We start from the raw sequence: 19921 nt of genomic DNA on the forward strand, positions 1-19921 counted from the left end.
TCCCCTTATGCATTGCAGTTGCTGTGTTAATTAGTAGCACACAATATAAATGAGGGCTGGTTTTCAGGGGAATTGATACATTCCCTCAAGGCTGCTACTAACGCACAGACTCATGTCGTAAGTGTCCCAGTTTGGTCTTTGTTTCTCTTCCTTATTTTAAATATCTAGTCCATTTCAGAAACTAAAAGATTATTGGAGTAATACTGCATTTATGTATTAAGCACAATTTTTCCATTTAAATATATTAGAATGAGAACCCAAAATTATAACTGCGTTCAAAAAAGAATTAGATAAATTCATGGTGGATAGGTTCATCAATGGCTATTATCCAAGATGGTCAGGGACACAACCCCATTCTCTTGGTGTCCCTAAACTTTTGACTGCTAGAAGCTGAGACTGGATGACAGGGGTTGGATTGCTTGATAAATTGCCCTGTTCTGTTCACTGCCTCTGAAGTATCTGGCACTGGCCACTGTTGGAAGACAAAAAGAAAAGGAGTACTTGTGGCACCTTAGAGACTAACAAATTTATTTAAATTTAAATAAATTTGTTAGTCTCTAAGGTGCCACAAGTACTCCTTTTCTTTTTGCGAATACAGACTAACACAGCTGCTACTCTGAAACCTGTTGGAAGACAGGATACAGGGCTAGATGGGGTATTGGTCTGACTCAGTATCGCCATTCTTATGATAGAATTAAATAACTCTGAATCCAAATTATGGGCTCCATCTTTCCTTTAGTTCTAGCTAGTCTTGCCCTTTTTGTGACTTCTATTTCTTTTAGGTTTTTGAATCTCTGAAACTTTACTTTTATTAAACTTCTGCTTCTGTTTAGCTAATAAATGAAGCAAATATTGTGGAGGAGTGGGGAAAATCTACCTTTATAAACAAACTGTTGAATTCTGGGGGAATGAAAATCTTTATATGGGGAATTGCTGTGTTAGAAAAGGGGTGAAAGTTAGGGTAAGATAAACATCATGATGCCAGATTCTCTTTAGTTACACTGTTGACTTTACTGGATGAGAGCAGAATCCTGGCCCATTACCTATGAATGTACTGTCAAATGCTTTCCAGTGAAGTCTATCTATTACCAGCAGGAGAGTGGGGTGGGAGGAGGTATTTTTTCATGCTTTGTGTGTATATAATAAGATCTTCTAAACTTTCCACAGTATGCATCCGATGAAGTGAGCTGTAGCTCACGAAAGCTTATGCTCAAATAAATTGGTTAGTCTCTAAGGTGCCACAAGTACTCCTTTTCTTTTTGCGAATACAGACTAACACGGCTGTTACTCAGAAACCTATCTTGATATTGACTTCTTTTAAACCTTCCTTTGTACTTGTAAGGCTTAAAAATGCTTGAGTAAAGCACACAGATGAATTCATGAGATGTGCTGTCCTTTATACTATGTGCTGTGTTGAGTACATGCTTTTTCACAGACAGGCAGTGAGTAATAAGGTGCAAATTTCAGAGGAACAGCCGTGTTAGTCTGTATTCGCAAAAAGAAAAGGAGTACTTGTGGCACCTTAGAGACTAACCAATTTATTTGAGCATGAGCTTTTGTGAGCTACAGCTCACTTCATCAGATGCATACCGTGGAAACTGCAGCAGACTTTATATATACACAGAGAATATGAAACAATACCTCCTTCCACCCCACTGTCCTGCTGGTAATAGCTTATCTAAAGTGATCAACAGGTGGGCCATTTCCAGCACAAATCCAGGTTTTCTCACCCTCCACCCCCCCACACAAATTCACTCTCCTGCTGGTGCTAGCCCATCCAAAGTGACAACTCTTTACATAATCAAGTCGGGCTATTTCCTGCATAGATCCAGGTTTTCTCACATCCCCCCCACCCCCATACACACACAAACTCACTCTCCTGCTGGTAATAGCTCATCTAAACTGACCACTCTCCAAGTTTAAATCCAAGTTAAACCAGAACATCTGGGGGGGCGGCGGGGTAGGAAAAAACAAGAGGAAACAGGCTACCTTGCATAATGACCACACCACACGATCCATCGTCTACAGCCAAGCTCTGCGATACAACCGCATTTGCTCCAACCCCTCAGACAGAGACAAACACCTACAAGATCTCTGTCAAGCTTTCTTACAACTACAATACCCACCTGCAGAAGTAAAGAAACAGATTGATAGAGCCAGAAGAGTTCCCAGAAGTTACCTACTACAGGACAGGCCTAACAAAGAAAATAACAGAATGCCACTAGCGGTCACCTTCAGCCCCCAACTAAAACCCCTCCAACGCATTATTAAGGATCTACAACCTATCCTAAAGGATGACCCAACACTCTCACAAGTCTTGGGAGACAGGCCAGTCCTTGCCTACAGACAGCCCCGCAACCTGAAGCAAATACTCACCAACAACCACATACCACACAACAGAACCACTAACCCAGGAACTTATCCTTGCAACAAAGCCCGTTGCCAACTGTGCCCACATATCTATTCAGGGGACACCATCACAGGGCCTAATAACATCAGCCACACTATCAGAGGCTCGTTCACCTGCACATCCACCAATGTGATATATGCCATCATGTGCCAGCAATGCCCCTCTGCCATGTACATTGGTCAAACTGGACAGTCTCTACGTAAAAGAATAAATGGACACAAATCAGATGTCAAGAATTATAACATTCATAAACCAGTCGGAGAACACTTCAATCTCTCTGGTCACGCAATCACAGACATGAAGGTCGCTATCTTAAAACAAAAAAACTTCAAATCCAGACTCCAGCGAGAAACTGCTGAATTGGAATTCATTTGCAAATTGGATACTATTAATTTAGGTTTAAATAGAGACTGGGAGTGGCTAAGTCATTATGCAAGGTAGCCTGTTTCCTCTTGTTTTTTCCTACCCCGCCGCCCCCCCAGATGTTCTGGTTTAACTTGGATTTAAACTTGGAGAGTGGTCAGTTTAGATGAGCTATTACCAGCAGGAGAGTGAGTTTGTGTGTCTATGGGGGTGGGGGGGATGTGAGAAAACCTGGATCTATGCAGGAAATAGCCCGACTTGATTATGTAAAGAGTTGTCACTTTGGATGGGCTAGCACCAGCAGGAGAGTGAATTTGTGTGGGGGGGTGGAGGGTGAGAAAACCTGGATTTGTGCTGGAAATGGCCCACCTGTTGATCACTTTAGATAAGCTATTACCAGCAGGACAGTGGGGTGGAAGGAGGTATTGTTTCATATTCTCTGTGTATATATAAAGTCTGCTGCAGTTTCCACGGTATGCATCTGATGAAGTGAGCTGTAGCTCACGAAAGCTCATGCTCAAATAAATTGGTTAGTCTCTAAGGTGCCACAAGGTGCAAATTGTTAACAGTGAGGGTAATTAACCACTGGAACAACTTACCAAAGATTATAGTGGATTCTACGTCACTGGAAATTCTTAAATCAAGATTGGATGTTTTTCTAAAGAAAATGGTTTAGTTCATACAGGAATTAATTCAGGGAAGTCCTATGGCCTGTGTTATATAGAGGGTCAGACTAGTTTATCACAGTGGTCCTTTCTGGCTTTATAAACTCATAAATTCATAGACTGTAAGCCTAGAAAACAGGGATGGACATATCAAGGGATGCCTTCACTCATTTGTCCCCTTCTTCCACCACTGTTTTCACGCTTTCTTCCATGCCATCTCTTACATGTGGAGCGCCCTTCCTAAACTGATCCAGAAGGGCACTACTTGCTCATCTTTTCAATATCAGCTCAAGGTGATGCCTGCCTACAAGAAATCAGCTGACTAGTAAAGACTGAAAGAAACAGTAAGTTGATAGATAAATTACTGATTTTTGCTGTTGATTACAAATTAAATAATTATATGGCTGCAAGCATTTTGGGAGCCGTTCAGAGTTTCACAATGTCAGTTGCTAGTGAATTTATGGCTTTGTAAATATGTGTGACAATGTGGACCAATGGAAAATTTCTGCCTTGTTGGTCAATCTGCATTCTGTACCATATACTACAGAGCTCTTATTCTCCTCTATGCATTTCTTGTAGGCAAGTATTTTAATACCCGCTGAGATTTCTGCTGTGAAACCATTTTCACAGAAACAGATCAACTGATACAGATGCAGAGACTAACTCATCTGCCTCAAGGCTGTTCTTACGTTTTAGCACATGAAAACAGCCCAGCAAAGGAACTTTACCTTCTAGGAAGAGCTTGTAAATAGGAGATGTTTCCTTTCTTTCCATAAGTAGGAAGGCTTCCCTCTTACATGCGACACTAATGAGCAATTTCCACCTTTTCCTATGAGTAGTTTAAGGATACTTTCTAGATCCCCATCCTATTAAAGGTGGACATATGAAAAGCTTGAAAAGGAGGAGGGTTTGCTTGGTGTGAAATTTCTTGAAGCTGTAGAACTCATACTGGTTTCACAACAGCGTACTTCCATTGATTTCAGTATAGCTAGTCCTGATTTACACTAGTGCAAGTGAGATCAGAATTAGCCCCTCCCCCCCAGTATATAATAGGAATGGATATTAGGTATAGTCTTTTTACCAAAGTAAACTATTTGTGAAAAATATACTCAACAGCTTTTCCCCTAAGAATTTAACAATCATAAGCCTTAAAAGTACATGAACTAGACTTTGGTCCAGACATGAACGTACCCAGAGTTCGGGGATGTTTCGTTTGGGCCCATCATGAGACAAAAGATTTAAGTCTTGATCCTTGGAGTCCTGCAGAATCGGGCCACTAGAGACTATAGCAAGAGGCATTTGAATGTATTTTGTGTATTTAAATTGGAACAGCCTTAGTACACAGTCATGGGGGTGACCAGATGAATGATGAAGCCTCTAGGACTAGAGAGCAAAATTTAGAACCCACTCTAGTGGTCTCTAAGGAAAAAGACATATCACCGTAATTCTAAGTCTCAGGACCACAGCTCATGGCCATGACTCCACTCTACTAGTTCCTGCATGATTCCTACAGTGCTGTATGTACCACTGGGATTGATGTGCATGGTTGTAGAGGGCACATGTAAATGTTCTGGCATCCTGGGAATGTAGCATAATGGTTGATAACTAAGGCTCCAACCCTTCCCTCCTGAGGAGACCTCCCTGGGAAAGGAATACGTCTAAAGAAATCTCCAGGACGCCAAACTTGAAGTTTCTTCTAAGAGGAGGGGTTTGCAGCTTTGTGGAGCAAGCAAGGGATGAGGCTGTAAACCCCAAAGAACTCTGGGTTCAGCAGGAATTCTGAACCTCCAGGCAGAGAGTTCCTGCCCTCCCCACAACCTTGACTTCCCTCTTCGCCTATGGGATCCATGCCTATCACAACACATGATGTACCTCATCCAGTGCACTAAATGCCCCAAGTACTACTATATGGGTGAAATGAGATAATCCCTATACTCCGAAATGAACTCATATTCAACAAAAAAAACTTCAAAAACAGACTCCAATGAGAAACAGCAGAACTGGAATTAATCTGCAAACTGTACACCATTAAATTAGGCTTGAATAAAGACTGGGAGTGGATAAGTCATGACACTAACTAAAAACTATTTCCCCATGCCAATTTTCCCCCTACTGTTACTCACACATTTTTATCAACTGTTTGAAATGGGCCATCCTAATTATCACTACAAAAGTTTTTTTCTCCTGCTGATAATAGTCCACCTTAACCGATTGGTCTGATTAGAGGTGGTATGGCAACCCTCATTTTTTCATGTTCTCTGTATATCTATATCTATATCTCTCTATATATATCTTCCTACTGTATTGTCCACTACATGCATCTGATGAAGTGGGCTTTAGCCTATGAAAGCTTATGCTCAAAGAAATTTGTGAGTCTCTAAGGTGCCACAAGTACTTCTCGTTCTTCATACAGAAAAATAAGTTGTTTTAAGTGAGGTGAAACTTGGGGATACACAAGACAAATCAGACTCCAGAAAGGGGGTACAGTCATCTGGAAAGGTTGAATAACATACCTGTGCAACATACTGACTAAGCTTTTCTGTATTCAATTTACCCACCTGTAAAATAGATATGATATCTGTTGTACAGGGATGTTTTGAGTCCCCCACCTGCCCCTACACTCAGCTCTAACCACTAATCATAAGAATGTAAGAATGGCCATACTGGGTCAGACCAGTGGTCCATCTAGCCCAGCGTCCTGTCTTCTGACAGGGGCCAGTGTCAGCTGCCTCAGTGGAATGAACAGAACAGGGCACTTATCGAGTGATCCATCCCCTGTCATCCAGTCCCAGCTTCTGGCAGTCAAGATGTTTCGGGACACCCACAGCATGGGGTTGGATCCCTGACCATCTTTGCTACTAGCCATTGATGGATCTATCCTCCATGAACTTATCTAATCCTTCTTAGAATCCAGTTATACTTCACAACATTCCCTGGCAAAGAGTTCCCAGGTTGAGTGTGCATTGTCTGAAGAAGGACTGCCTTATATTAGTTTTAAACTTGCTGCCTATTAATTTCATTGGATGACTGCTGATTCTTGTGCAGGGATAAATAACACTTCCCTATTCACTTTCTCCACTCCGTTCACAATTTTATAAACCTCTGTCATATGCCCCTTAGTTGTCTCTGTTCTAAGCCGAACAGTCCCCGTTTTTTTCATCTCTCCTCATATGGAGTCTGCTCCATATCCCTAATCATTTTTGTTGCCTTTCTCTGTACCTTGTCCAATTCTAATATCTTTTGTGAGATGGATGACTAGAACTGTACACAATATTCAAGGTGTGGGCATACCAAGGATTTTTATAGTGGCATTATGATATTTTCTGTCTTATTATGTATCCCTTTCCTAATGGATCCTGACATTGTTAGCTTTTTTTGAGTGGCTGCACATTGTGTGGATGTTTTCAGAGACCCATCTGCAGTGATTCTAAGATCTCTTTCCTGAGTGGTAATAGTTAATTTAGACTCCATCATTTTGTATATATTGGGATTGTTTTCCAACATGCATTACTTTGCACTTATCAACATTGAATTTCATCTGCCATTTTTTTGCCCAATCACCCAGTTTCAGGAGATCCATTTGTAATTCTTCGCAGTCAGCTTTGGACTTAACTATCTTTAGTAATTCTGTATCATCTGCAAATTTTGCCACCTCACTGTTCACCCCAGATCATTTATGAATATGTTGAACAACACAGTCCCAGTACAGATACTTGGGAGACCTTGCTATTTACCTCTCTCTATTGTGAAAATCGACCATTTGTTTCCTATCTTTTAACCAGACAGTGATCCATGAGAGGACTTCCCTCTTATCCCAGGATTACTTACTTTGCCTTTGGTGTGGGACTTTGTCAAAGGCTTTCTGAAAGTCCAAGTACACTATATCAGCTGGATCACCCTTGTCCACATGCTTGTTGACGCCCTCAAAAAATTCTGATAGATTGGTGAAGCATGCTTTCCCTTTACAAAAGCCATATTGAGTCTTCCCCAACATACTGTGTTCATCTATGTGTCTGATAATTCAGTTCTTTGGTATAGTTTTAACCAATTTGCCTGGTATTGAAATTAGGTTTCCTGGCCTGTAATTGCCAGGATTACCTCTGGAGTTTTTTAAAAAAACTGACATTACAAATGACAAGTCAGTCAGGGACAGTTCTTCAGATTTGTCACCTAGAAAGAGTGGCTCACGTGTGGGGATCTCTCTCACATCCTCTGCAAAGAATTAATTTTGCTTCTCCACAACAGCCTCATCTTCTTTGAGTGCTCCTTTAGCTGTTTGATCATCCAGTGGTCCCACTGATTGTTCGGCAGGTTTCCTGCTTCTAATGTACTTAAAAAATTGCTGTTAGTTTTTGTGTCTTTTGCTACTTGCTCTTCAAATTCTATTTTAGCCTGGCTAATTATACTTTAATTTTAATAATCTATGCTGTTAGCAAGTTGGATTATTTTCCCTTGCCTGCACAATAGAAAAAATAAAATTTGGCAAAGCTACAGCTTGTGTATTTTCTCTAGAGATGTTGGAAATCCTTCTGTGATGTGAGCACTGGCTGTAGCAGGAGGTTATTCCTACCCATGCTTGAAAGAAGTGATTCTGGAATTTCAGGATATGTGCTGGCAGATTGACAAAGGTAGAATTTTATATTTATCCACAAGGATGATTTCTAATCCACTTCACAGCAGCATGGTTCTGTGTGCTCATTTGTATAATTGGAAGAGGCACTGTGTGTCTAGCTGCATACTTCTACATGCTAATCTTCTTTTTGCCCCAAACTGCTGAAACTTTGAAAAATGTCTTGCAGTGCAATAATTCAGAGCTCACGTGTGCAAAATTCCCTACTGTCAATAGGAGCTTGGTTTGCTTGAGAAGTACAGGATCTGGCCGTTAAAAATACTTTATGTGCCTGATTCTGAATTTGTTTACCCCAGTGTGACTCCACTGATGTCAGCTGGGTTACTTCTGATTTACACCTCTGTAAATTAAATCAGAACTGAGTCTTAAGTGTTCAAAGCCCGGAACAAACATTAACTAGGATCATACCTCTGGGATGTAAGTGAGTATACATTATCCCCATTTTACAGATGGATGGATGGGAAAGAAGGGGTAAGGGTTGGAAAAAAACTGATGCAGAGACTTGCCCAAGGCCACACAACATGTCAGTGGAAGGATAAGAACTCAGGACTTCTTGACTCCCAGCCCCATATTCTGGCAGACCACACCACCACCTCCCCTTAGTATGATAGCAGTGATAGATGTGTGTATGCATTTTATAAGCGTATTCCCCTTCCATCAATTTTAAATAAAGAATCAGTCACAAAAACATCAATTAAAAGTTGATGTACTGATAATTGATCATAGAATATCAGGGTTGGAAGAGACCTCAAGAGGTCATCTAGTCTAACCCCCTGCTCAAACCAGGACCACTCCCCAATTTTTGCCCCAGATCCCTAAATGACCCCCTTAAGGATTGAACTCACAATGCTGGGTTTAGCAGGCCAATGCACAAACCACTGAACTATCGCTCTTCCCTGAATGTACTGATGCATCAGTGTAGACCAACCTAGTTGAATGAAGTCCTGTCCACATCTGCCATTTATTCTCCAAGAATATATCATCTCTTATGTAGGGTCTGACTTAATTAATGATGGCTCTTCATATGGGAAATGCTTTTACTTTGTCACACTGGACTGAAGAGAAGGCCTCACATTGTTTCTTGTGATGAAGTAATAAGGATAAATGGATGCTCTGCAGTGGCATGACTAATAAGATTCGTTTTTCATTTCAAAGTTACCCTGAAACATCTCTGTATGTTTAATATTGGGTGACTTCCTTTCATATTTAGCTGCCGCCTCACTCCATTGTTTCCATGGTAACACTTTTCAAACTTCGCTTCCTTCTGGGGAAGTGAAATGTAAACAGTCTGTGGCTTGAATATTTCAGCATTTAAATATTTAAATGAAATCAGCAAAAAGAAGGAGAGGTGAGTCAAACAGGCCAGGTAAGTGACACCCACACTCATTCTTACTGCTGCTGCTACAGTAGGCTAGTGGGTAACTCACCGCTATTGCATATCCCTCCTGCTACCTGAAGAAAATACGCAGCTTAGATTAGCCAAACGGAACCTGGATATCCTGGACACTTTTGAAAGCCAGGGGAACATTGTGATTACTCTGCATTGACCAAGGTGAATTTCAGTGATTAGAGTTCGGACGATGCCATGTCAGGTATTTGGCACCCTTGGAAACTTAAAAGAAGCCTTTTAAAAGCCTTCCCCAAACGGTGCAGCTACAATCATTTCCTTCTCCCAATGCACCAACCAGTCTCAACTCCATAATCCTGGGCTCTGCCTTCAATACTTATATTGTAAATTCTTTGGGGCAGGGACTGTCCTTTTGTTCTGTATTTGTACAGCGCCTAGCACAATGGGGTCCTGGTCCATGACTGGAGATGCTAGATGCTCCACCAGTACAAATAATTAATAGTAATAATCATACCTCCATCTAAGCTCTTGTTCCCACCTGTTCCTCCCTCCACACGGCCCCTTCCTTTCTCCTTAATGATCCCTTTGTCTGCTCCCATGTATGATGTTGTGCCAAACCTCTTTGCGAAGAACAAGTTCCCTCTCCCTGTGCACCAAACTACTGCCTTGCTTCCTCAGATTCCCTCCTCAAATGAACTTCTTTCAGCTTCCTTATCATTGCTAGTCTCTGCTCAGGCCAGATCCGTTCCCTCTCTCTTGTCTGAGTATAGTGTGGAGCCAATTAACCTCCTTTTCCCATCCCCTTAACAAAAGAAAGCTGCCAAGAAAATATGAAACAGCACTGTAAAAAATGGCCTGAATTTTGAGAAGTGTTTCCATTCCCTTGACTTCTCTGGTTGCCACTCCCTCTATCTTGATCATTTTAGACAAGTGTATATGTTGAATTTACACTGTAGCCTAACTAGGGCAGGGACATTTTCTTTCTGCTAGTCCTTACAGAGCCAGGCATTCTAGTGACACTATAAAAATACTATCCATCTTCTTTGGCTGACAGCTACAAATCCTGTTCACTTTAGTGTAATATATTTTCCTGTACAACTTCCTTTCTTTGAAAGGTTAGGGTCAGATTGGAAAAAAATTTGAAAGACCATGACTGACGGGTCAGTGTATACAAAGACTGATTGAGTTCAGCATTATGTCAACAAGTCAAAAGGGGGGAGGAATAGCTCAGTGGTTTGAGCTTTGGCCTGCTAAACCCAGGGTTGTGAGCTCAATCCTTGAGGGGGCCATTTAGGGATATGGGCCAAAAATTGGGGATTGGTCCTGCTTTGAGCAGGGGGTTGGACTAGATGACCTCCTGAGGTCCCTTCCAACCCTGATATTCTATGAATCATAGAAATGTAGGTCTGGAAGGAACCTTATGGTTAATTAAGCCACAGTTGAACCCTCAGGAAGTTTACCCAGTCATGGGCAGCATAATATCAGCTAACTGGATTGCTCACAATCATAGTAAATACAATCAGACTTAGTAAGGCCTTTTGGAACGGGGTTTAGTCAGTAACAGGCTCAAGCAAATGTGTAGGTTAAAGGGGAGAGTTGAAGAGAAATAGCTTAAAGGGAAGGCATTCTAGTTACAGAGGGTGCTGCAAATGAAAGATTTACACTGGTTCTACAGAATCATGAGGAGGGGAACATAACTGTTGGGAGCTGTGACAGGGGGTACCAACCCTGCACTGGTCAGGCAGGGGTTAACCAGCTACTTTGGTCCCAAGAGGCCACGCTCCCACGCCATTGCTAGGCATGCGCCCAGCGGAGGGAGCATATAAAAGAAAGCAGTTTATCTCAGTCTGGCCTGGGCGAGGAGGAGACCAGATGTGCACTGCAGGCTCCTGCAGAAGAACTACCAAGATTCCAGACTGCCGAGGCTGGGGACCCTGACTGTGCCACAGAGAACCAGTTGTCTGTAGGGAACGAAGGGGACACCGAACCAGTTGTCTGCAGGGAACGAAGGGGACACTGAACCGTTGCCAGCTGAGGAGATGCCCAAGGCAAGTCTAAGAGTAGGAAGTGACCCAGGAGACCTGCCAGGAGACATAGGGACCTGAACCCTCCTCTGGGGGGGTGAGTGGTTTCACAGGGGCCTGGGTTGCAACTTGGTGGAGTAATACCCTTCCGTTCCCTGCACCTACACCTAGGTGCTACAGCTGGGGACTATCAGGACTAGGCACTACAGCTGGGGACACTTGCCACTATGCCTAGCTGCCCAGAAGGGAATGGTGGCTCTGTTAGAGTTGCCACCTTTCTAATTGCTGGTAACTGGACTCTCGAGGCCCTGTCCCTGCTCCGGCTTGTCCCTCGAGGCCCTGCCCCTGCGCTGCCTCTTCCCCCCGAGGCCCGGCACCCATCACTTGCTCCTCTCCCCTTGTTGCTCACTGGATTGTCTCAAGGAGCCTACCTGTAGGTAGGAGGCAGACCTGGCTGAGCAGGGGCTGGTATGGGTTAATGACTTGGCACCTCCCCCTGCCCCACGGTAACTGGACTTGTGGTTTGGGTGCTATTTAGCCAGCCACCTAGTAACCTTAATATGACACTTAGACACAGAAACCAAAAACCAGACTGGGTAAAAGCCAGATGAGTGGCAACCCTAGGCTCTGTGGACACTTGCCACTAGGCCCAGCTGCCCTGAAGGGAAGGGCAGCTCTGTGGGCACTTGCTGCTACTAGACATTGTGACCACAGCAGCATAGCAGAGGGGGTGACCCCTATAGGAACCCTGTCATCCTCCTTGACAGGAGCACACAGAGGAAATTAAGACTGGGGAAGCAGAGAAGCGGGCGGAAAAGAAAGGTGGATATACAGTCAGAGGGGAATGGAGAAGCAAGTCCACAGAGCATTGTAAAAACTGCACAATCAATAACGAGTAGGATAGGAAGCTAGTGAAGATAACAGATGGATAGAATTGTTATATTACTGAGGATGTCTGCATGCAGAGAGAGCATTCTGGCTTTGCCATGTTTCTGGATCCCCAGCAATTTAGGCCTCAGTGCAGTAAAGCATTTAAGCACATGCTTAGCTTTAAGCGTGTGTAAGTCCACCCATTTGTTTAAGTGCTTTGCTGACTAAGAGGCCTTACCATATAGGGATTTAGGAAGACTATATAATGGTGTAGTTCTAACCAGATGCTTGCGAGGGGGCTTAAGCACAATCTCCCCACCCAAATACATAGTGGCTGAAGTCTTGTGGGAAGGATGGAGAGAGGAGCTGAGCCTAGTGCTACCCTGAATTTCTCCTCATTCACTCCTGCAGGGAAACACTCAGCTCTTCCTTCACGAGTGATAGTGGGTGGCTGACAGATGACAACCTCACTATACTCATGCAGATTCCAACATCCTCTGCTCCTGTGGCCTCTGTGAATGTCTGCCTCATTCAGTGCTAGGCAGAGGAGGCAGACGAGGTGGTGGAATAAGTGCAAAGAGAGTCAGCTGTTATTTGCCTTTTCCCTCCCGCACTCCCCTCAAATTTTCCATCCCAGTTTTGTGTGGGGCTGTTTATCAGGTTGTAAGTTCTGAGTATCCCCTGCTTCCAATCACTCTGTGGGGTGAGGGAGGATCCCATGTTCAGTGGAGCCCCAGATGTTGGCTCTGCACAAAATCCATAGCACCTAGCTAAGCATAGGATCTGGGACTGCAATGAGGAATGCTCCCCAAAAGTATGAATTGGCTTCACTCCAGCCCAGATTGTAAAAGGGGGAATTGCAGTAGTTGGGCCTGCAAGAGATTCAGAGCATGACGACTGTCCGGGTAAAGTTTAACGATGTCCATGTTCAACAGATAGTGTTCGAGTCACTTTCTCTTCCCAATGTGTAAGTTCTCATTCAAGGTTGAGTGATTTCAGGCCTTAAGAGCAAAGCAAAGGTCTGAGTTAAGTGGAGTGAGCAAGAGGAGACAGAAAAATAACTTTTCATCAAGGAGGACTTCTGCCTTTGAGGCATTCAATAGGACATTCTGGTATAGCCAGGCACTGTCTCGAGGATGGCCAGCCCATCACTTTCCAGCACCTTTCACTAGTGCTGAGAGGGCTGGGGGCATTTGGCAAAGAAGTGATGATCTAGGTTGAAGTTCAACCTTAAAATGTTATAACATAAATGGCTTTTGTCAATAGGCTCCTTTTCATCATCTCATATTGGCATTTGTTTCCTTTACAGTTTTAGACCCCCAAATATGCTCGGAATTGTTACCTCTGGATAGGCATGATTATTAACAGGACTGAAATCAGGTTCTTGCACAGCAAGCACCAGGAGGCTGCCACCTTATAGCTACTTTCAGCAGTGAGGTAGAAGCCTCCTCTCTGTCTCTTGCCAGCTCCGTATCCCCTCTGCTGGGTTGTTTATGGTTTATTGAAGGTTCCTCTGCTCTGGTTTTTGCACTGGCATTGTTGACTTTTCTCTGGCACTAGCTCTTGAACTTGAGTGCACTGGCATTGACTCCCAGGTGTGCCAGCCGGAAATGCCAGCTTTCCCTAGGCTGTTGGGTTAGTTGGAGGCCCATATTAAGTGATCGTCCTGTTCCTCAGGGATTCTCAGCTGATGCAACTTCAGCTACACTGGCTCTGCTGTGCTGGTACAGTCTTCATGGCTAAATAATAACTCCTCAGGCTTCTGGCTATTCTCCTGTGCTGCTCCTCTTCCTACTCCCCAGGGCTTTTAGCTGGGCTTCCTCAGGGAATTAGTCTTACTGTTATGGTTCCTTTTGACTATCAGTGTCAATATTTTCTCCTCAGAAGTGCTGCTTTCATGGATGTCCTCTGTGGCAGCTCCTTAATTCAAAGCCGTTTGGCTGTTGTTCAGTATGAAATACCAGTTGTGCTGGAGATGAAATACTAGCAGTGAAACTTGGAGGTGATAGGTTGAAGCTAGCATTAGCTGTATTCTCTAATGAGCCATTTTAGCTTGGGATTTAGGTGACAGAGAGTTAAAATACTATGCTGATTAGGCAAAGAGGGTCAGATTTAATATTGCTCTTTTAGTTCAAGGTGACAAGTACTTCTTAAAAAATTTTTTCCTGTGTATCTTGCTTTGATTCCCTAATCCCTCTAGTTTTAGATATGTGACTCTTTTTCTGTGTGCATATGTGGGAATTCCTGGATCTCTGCTGGAAAGCACATGTTTGATTTTATATGAGATATTGAACATTTTGAAATATAAAACCCATTTGCGGTACAGACACTGTTCAGAAAATTATGCGGAAAGGCTCCTGTTTCATGGGATGTCTGTACTGTCAAGGCCTGCTAGATTTTAAAAACACTAGACCAACAAAGCAGCAATAATGATTTCTTTAAATTAAGATGACAAACTTTAAATGTAGACTTTTCTGGTGCACGCTGTTTCATAAAGAGCTTGATTCTCCACTGCCTTATGCCTTGTATAATGATTTATATCTGTGCAACATGGATGTACCAAATCAGGAGAGGGTCCAAACTAGACCCCTGAATGTGAATACCCTGATCTTTGGCCAGGGCAGAGTTTCAGGATATCAATCAAGATCTGGATCTTAATTATTATAATGTGCTAAAAGCAAAACCCCAGGTACAAACAACCCCAAACTTGCAAGGGTTTGAAACCTGGATCTGCACTTTGCAGAGCTTCTCTGATACTTTTTATGCAGAACTGAAGCGTGTGTAAGTCAGGGTTCTGATCTGAAAGTTAAATGTTCAAGAACAATTTTGTGCCTGTCCTTTGATCTTGGACTTTGATATAAATGCTAATTGGAAATGTGTATGTCTAGTGTTTACTGGGAGCCCAGGAGATTAACATAGCCCTAGCTTGGAACTGCTCCATGCCCACCCTGTTTCCCGCCCTGATAACTCTGAGGATTGTTTTGACCATTAGTGGGTTTCTTTTGTGGAAGTGACTCACAAAAGATCTCTTCTCATTTCTTTCTCCTTCTGGTCCTCCCCAAGGGGCCACCCCCTAGGTTTCTATAGTTACTAGGTTTTACCTATAAAGCAGAACTCTTTAATGGACAGCTAAAAATAAAACAATCTGAGTAAAAAAGGAGATATCATACTTGCATGCTGGTAACTAACCATGTGCTTTGACTTGATCCTTGTGATTTTCATAAGACCTGACAGTATTCATGAAAATACCTCACATGTTGGGTGAAACCAACAGACTTCCAACAATACTTCAATTCTTTGCTTTTTTAAAAACTGAAGCATGTGTAGAATGCACTCATGGCAGCATATGGGTATCATAACCTCATCTTTGTACCCAGATTTACTTTAGTCCCACACAAACCTGCTACTATCTGTCTTAATATTTCAGAGTAGCAGCCGTGTTAGTCTGTATTCGCAAAAAGAAAAGGAGTACTTGTGGCACCTTAGAGACTAACCAATTTATTTGAGCATAAGCTTTCATGAGCTACAACTGAAGTGAAGCAGCCCCATGGGCAGCACCAGATAGCATCAGAACATGCACCCCTTTGCTTGTCAGTGCAGAGTTTTAGAGAATAATGTGCTGGAGTGTTTTTATCCATCGTGGCGACATGGCCGAAGAGCATGCAATACTGCTTTTGAACATAATGAGTGATTGAGGGAAGGCCAGATCTTTGCAAGATTGTGACATTTTGAAGGAAGTCAGACCACTTTATGCTCAGGATTTGGTGCTGACAGCAATATGGAATGCCTCTAGCCGCTTCAGTCTGCCTGTAAGAGGGTCCAGGTTTCTGACTCATATAGCAATACAGGTAGTACACAGGTTTGATAAACTCTGAACTTTGTCTCAGTGCAAAGACTGTTTGCATCCATAAGTGAGACCTGGACTTCATGCAGGAAGTGGTGAGACATCTTCACTGAAGAATGTCCAGTTTGCTGCAGCTGTTTGAACTCTCCTTGCAGCCTAGGTAGGTGAACTTTTCTACGCTCTCCACTGTACTCGATCCCACCTTCACTGGAGGTACTGATGGGCCAGCTATGAGATTCTGGACCTTGGTTTTCTACCATGAGAGGTTCAACCTCATAGAGTCAGTGATATCTTAGATACCTTGGAGGGTGGAGCTGAAATTCTGACTTCTCCACAAGCAAGACATCCGCATCAGTGTAGTCTTGGTTGTTAAACCTTTCTTGACCAACCCTGATACTGATGTGTGGAGCGGCAAATAGTAATGGTTTGACAGAATAGTGCTGAGACAAGAATGCATTCCTACCACACATCTGAGGTTATACAGAAATGAAGCAAAAGCAGTGAACCAAAGTGCAGTCTCATGCTAGTAATGGTGTGAAGACTGTGCACCAGTTTTGGAAAACATCTGGAACACCATCTCCTTACAGTAAAAGCCAAAGAGCTGACCTGATGACCAAATCAAAAGTTGCTTTGTTAATATATGCCACATGAAGTGGGGAGTTAAATTCTCAGTGCAGCTCAGTCAGAAGCCAGAAGGTGAGAACAGCGTTTGTGGTTGACCATCCAGCTTGAAACCTGACTGCTTTGGACAATCTCTATTAAGGAACACTGCATTCTACCAAGCAGAACATGAGCAAAGACCTTTCCAGAGACCAATAACAATGAGATAGGCCTGTAGTTGCCACACTTGGTGAAAGATCTTTTGCCCTTGTACTGGGACACTAGGATGCTGTCTTTTCATTCTTCTGGTACTTTGCCTGATACCCACACTTTTAAGAACAGTTGATGCAGGCCAATGCTCATTGGTTCCAAGGAACCTTTGAGCAGCTTGGGTGGAATACCATCAGGTCAAGCAACACATCTACTCTAACTCTTTGATGGCCTTTTATGCTTCCTCAAGTGAAGGAGGATCAGTGTTTGTCCCTGGATCTGCAGCTGTGTGGTTTGCCAGGTCACATAGTTCTCGATGTCATCAGCAGGTCCGTGGTTCAACACGCTTTCCTAATGTGTTTTCCATCAGTCCAGGAACTCATCCGCCAATGAGCAGGGACAGCTGTCCTGTTTCATAATGAAGCTGTTAGAAAGCTGTTTATGGCTTCTGGCTTTCTGCTTTCTTGGCCAGGGAGTGACATAGATATCATGGTCACATTTTGCCATGGCCATAAAATGTCTTTCAGCCATTTACATTCTTGAACATTTCCCTTCTTGCATACGCCTGCTTTTTTTGCTAATATGTCAAAGGTCTCTTCAGAAAGCCAAGGTTTCTTGTGCAGCTGTCTGAAGCTGATTGTTCCAGCAGTGAACAGTAATATAACACGTAGAGCACTTGAGGCGATCTCCACGTTGTCTGAGAGGGTACTGACTATATGTATGTGATCATTAAGGGCCTGTGTGTATTTCATGGATTCAACAGGATCCTCAGAAAGACTCTGGAACATTTGCACTGTTGGTGGATGTCTGGCTTGCGAGGAGTTGGAAGATGCAGTGAGAGCTTAGTGACAATTAGTCTATGGTCTGAGTTTGCTGATGCTTCTGGTGAGATTTCACTATGGAGTGATTTCTGATGAGAATGTGGTCAGTTTCCTTCATGGCACATCCAATGTTTTGAAATCCAGGTCCAGCTGTGATTGTTAAGGCATCTAAACCAGGGGTCCATAACAGACAAGTACTTGGCAGTACACAATATCAGAAGCCAGGTGGTGATGTCATTTGGGGAACCAGAACCAAAGGGACCTATCACAGTTTTGTACCCAGTTCGATCGCAGCCAGTTACAGCACTGAAATCTCCAAGTACTAGTAAAAAGAAAAGGAGTACTTGTGGCACCTTAGAGACTAACCAATTTATTTGAGCATAAGCTTTCGTGAGCTACAGCTCACTTCATCTGATGCATAAAAGTGGAAAATGCAGTGAGGATGTTTTTATACACACAGACCATGACAAAATGGGTGTTTATCACTTCAAAAGGTTTTCTCCCTCCACCCCACTCTCCTGCTGGTAATAGCTTATCTAAAGTGATCACTCTCCTTACAATGCGTATGTTAATCAAGGTGGGCCATTTCCAGCACAAATCCAGGGTTTAACAAGAACGTCTGAGGAACAGGAGTGGGGGTGGGGGAGGAGGAGGAGGTAGGAAAAAACAAGGGGAAATAGGTTACCTTGCATAATGACTTAGCCACTCCCAGTCTCTATTCCAGCCTAAGTTAATTGTATCCAATTTGCAAATGAATTCCAATTCAGCAGTCTCTCGCTGGACTCTGGTTCTGAAGTTTTTCTGTTGTGATATCGCAACTTTCATGTCTGTAATCACGTGACCAGAGAGATTGAAGTGTTCTCCGACTGGTTTATGAATGTTATAATTCTTGACATCTGATTTGTGTCCATTTATTCTTTTACGTAGAGACTGTCCAGTTTGATCAATATACATGGCAGAGGGGCATTGCTTGCACACGATGGCATATATCACATTGGTAGATGTGCAGGTGAACGAGCCTCTGATAGCGTGGCTGATATTATTAGGCCCTGTGATGGTGTCCCCTGAATAGATATGTGGGCACAGTTGGCAACGGGCTCTGTTGCAAGGATAGGTTCCTGGGTTAGTGGTTCTGTTGTGTGGTATGTAGTTGCTGGTGAGTATTTGCTTCAGGTTGCGGGGCTGTCTGTAGGCAAGGACTGGCCTGTCTCCCAAGATTTGTGAGAGGGATGGGTCGTCCTTCAGGATAGGTTGTAGATCCTTGATAATGCGTTGGAGAGGTTTTAGTGGGGGGCTGAAGGTGACGGCTAGTGGCGTTCTGTTATTTTCTTTACAGGCCCCTTACCTGGGGCTGAAGCCCTTGGGCTACGGCTTTGACCCCTCCCCCCCGCCCAGAGTGATGGGGCTCAGGCTTTGGCCCCCCCATCTGGGGCAGCAGGGCTCAGGTGGGCTCAGGCTTCGGTCCCCCCTACTGGGGTCATGTTGTAATTTTCGTTGTCAGAAGAGGGTCATGGTGCAATGAAGTTTGAGAACCCCTGAAGAGGTTGTGGAATCTGCATCAGTGGAGGTTTTTAAGAGCAGGTTAGACAAACACCTGTCAGGGATGATGTGGATAATACTTAGTCCCTCCTCAGTGCAGGGGACTGGACTTGATGACCTATCATGGTCCCTTCCAGTCCTACATTTCTATGATTCTATGATAGTGTTGAATCCAAGCATAGAGTACACATGAAGAGATTTGGTTCCATGTAGTTAGACTGTGCTAGAGGTTGTCTGATAACAAGTAAGTGCTGCACCTTAAGTTTGTTGTGGATCTCCAGAATGGACGAAGGTTCCTCCTGCCACAGTGTCTCAATTGCTTTGTGGCTTTGTGATGCCAGAGATTATGCTCTCATAATGGGTGAGTTCTTTGACAAGAGCTGTCTTGTAACCACTGCCTTTCAGTGTTAGCATGTTCCATGTAGCAACACAACACCCTTCAAAGGGCTGGTTTGGACTTCCAGGACTTCCTGGACGTTGGGATAATGGGGGCTGCACTTTCTCTAAGTGGGATTTGGATCATGCCTGCCTTACATCTGCAGAACACACCCCTACTCCTGGAGTTGTTAATAGCAGGGGCTTTAACCCTGGTGCTGT

Source organism: Caretta caretta, chromosome 6, assembly GCF_965140235.1.
Source record: "Caretta caretta isolate rCarCar2 chromosome 6, rCarCar1.hap1, whole genome shotgun sequence".
NCBI classification, from domain to species: domain Eukaryota; kingdom Metazoa; phylum Chordata; order Testudines; family Cheloniidae; genus Caretta; species Caretta caretta.